This window comes from Rhinopithecus roxellana, chromosome 4, assembly GCF_007565055.1.
Source record: "Rhinopithecus roxellana isolate Shanxi Qingling chromosome 4, ASM756505v1, whole genome shotgun sequence".
NCBI lineage: Eukaryota > Metazoa > Chordata > Mammalia > Primates > Cercopithecidae > Rhinopithecus > Rhinopithecus roxellana.
The window spans coordinates 21,581,686-21,584,429 of NC_044552.1; positions in this window are offsets into that span (position 1 = coordinate 21,581,686).

A 2,744-nucleotide genomic window follows, 5' to 3' on the forward strand; every position below is an offset into this window, starting at 1 on the left:
ATTCCTGTTATTGGGGATTTGGTCTTTCTATCTTTGCCAGTCTTGCTAGAGGCTTACCTGTTTTATCGATTAAAATATTTTTTATTTATTTTGACACAATGTAATTTTACGTATTTATGGAGTACAACTTGACACTTTGATAAATATGTTGTATTATGATCCAATCAGTGTAGTGTATCCATCATTTCGTGCATTTATCACTTCTCTGTGGTAAGAATATTCAAAAGCCTCTCTTCTTGCTATTTTGTAATATACAGTGTTTTGCCATTAACCACAATCACCCAACTGTGCAATAGAACCCCAGAGTTTATTCTTCCTATCTAATTGTAACTTCGTGCCTGTTGACCATCTCCAGTTTCTGGCAACCTGCTGTTCTGCTCTCTGGTTCTACCATATCAACTTTATCAGCTTTTCTTGTTTCAACTATTTTCTCTGTTGTTATCCTGTTAATTTAATTGATTTGTTCTCTTTGTTATTTCCTTCTTTCTGCTGCCTTAGGTTTGCTTTGCCCTTGATCTTTCAGTTTCTTGAGGTAGGAACTTAATTATTGATTTGAGACTATTCCTCTTCTCTAATATAAGCAGTCAGAGCTCTAACTTTCCCTCTCAGCATTCTTTAGCTATGTCTTACATATTATGATAAGTTGTATTTTTATTCAGGCCTATGTTTAATTTTTTTCCCCTTTGAGACTTATTCCTTGACTTAGGCATTATTTAGAACTGTCTCGTTTAGTCCCAAATGTTTAGAGATTCTCCTGTTGTCTATTATTTTTAGTTTGGTTCCATTGTGGACAGAGAATATACTCTATATGAATTCAGTCTTGAAAATTTGGTTTATGGCCTAGTATGTAGTCATTATTTGTGAATGTTCTGTGGATATTTAAAGAAAAAATGTATTCTGCTATTGTTGGATGGAATTATTTGACAAGGATTTTAAAGCAGTCACCATAAAAATTCTTCAGGAAGCATTTAGTTAAATGTTTGAATAAAAAAGTCTCAGCAAAGAAATAGTCTCAGCAAAAACTAGAAGATATTTTCAAAGAAGAGCAAATAGAAATTTTATAACTGAAAAATCAAATTACTGAAATAACTCCCTGGGTAGAATCAACTGCAGCACTTTTGAGTTGCAGGCTTCTCTAGCACTCAGATCATGCAGTCTCCACTGTCACTACAAGACATATGAGGCAGAAACAAAAATATAAAAATAAAAATACCAAGGGTATTCACCTCTGGGTCTTTCTCTGGATCCTGAGGGTCCTAAATGCCTTTTTCCCTCCAACTTGCAGTGTCTTCTTGTTTGTTTTATATATAATGCCTAGGGGTTTTAGCTGTACTTAGTGGGAGAAATAAGGAGAAGAATATCTGCTCCATCTTGTCAGGAACTGGATGCCCATACATTATTTTTCATTTGCTCATTGGTCAACTGGCCTACATCTCTTACAATGTAGATTCCTTGTGAAAACTAGAAATTTTGCATGTTTTGTTTACCACTTTAATAACAATACTTACATTTCCTGGCATGTAAGTATTTGTTGAATGAGTAAATCAGGTAATTCAGATTGGGTAGCTGCTGAAATGATAGGAATTTTTGTTATGTGGCTGATAAATTGTTATTATAGACATACATCAGATAATGAGAGTGACTGAACTTGGCCATTTATACTTTTCTAGAGTTAATAAGAAACAGGAAAGTAAGTTAAAGATATTAAATAATTATATATATATATTTTATTATTTTTTTTTGAGACAGAGTCTCACTCTTGTCACCCAGGTTGGAGTGCAGGGGCTTGATCTTGGCTCACTGCAACCTCCACCTCCTGGGTTCAAGTGATTCTCCTGCCTCAGCCTCCAAAGTAGCTAGGATTACAGGCACCCACCACCACAGCTGACTAATTTTTGTATTTTTAGTAGAGATGGGGTTCACCATGTTGGCCAGGCTGGTCTTGAACTCCTGACCTCAGGTGATCCACCTGCCTTGGCCTCCCAAAGTGCTAGGATTACAGGCATGAGCCACTGTGCCCAGCCTTAAATAATTATATTTTAACAGGCACAATATTTCAAAAATAGGGTGGAGGAAGAGAACCTCAGTCCTGTGGTAAAATGGTTGGGAACTCTTCTACCATTTCTGAAGACTGTTTATATCTTAAGTGACTAACTTCTACAGAATTCTCATGAGAAAAAATTATAATCAGTATATTTGAGGACATAGAGATATTATGTAGATTATTTTACTAGTATAATATTGAACTGGAAACAAAAACAGATCAGAATATCTAAATAAAATCAGACTAAGTAGCTATTATGAATCTTCAGTGTTACCTTCATTAAAGTAGGAGTTCAATAACGATTCCAATTACAAAATAAGTTGACCAAATAACTCAATTGAGTAAGATATATACATTAGATTAAGGGTGAATGCAAAAGCTTCTAAGAATAGATAAATTCGGAGCCCATGATAAAAGAAAATGAAAGGACCAATGTAGGAAATACAAGCCAATAAACTGTAAATATTTCACACTCCTGTAGTGCAAATACCTGGCAAGAGACCCTGGTACTTAGCTGATAAAATTATTGCAAAAGCAAGCTGGGTGTGGTGGCTCACGCCTGTAATCCCAGCACTTTGGGAGGCAGAGGTGGGCAGATCACGAGGTCAAGAGATCAAGACCATCCTGGCCAACATAGTGAAACCCCGTCTCTACTACAAATACAAAAATTAACTGGATGTGGTGGTGCGCGCCTGTAATC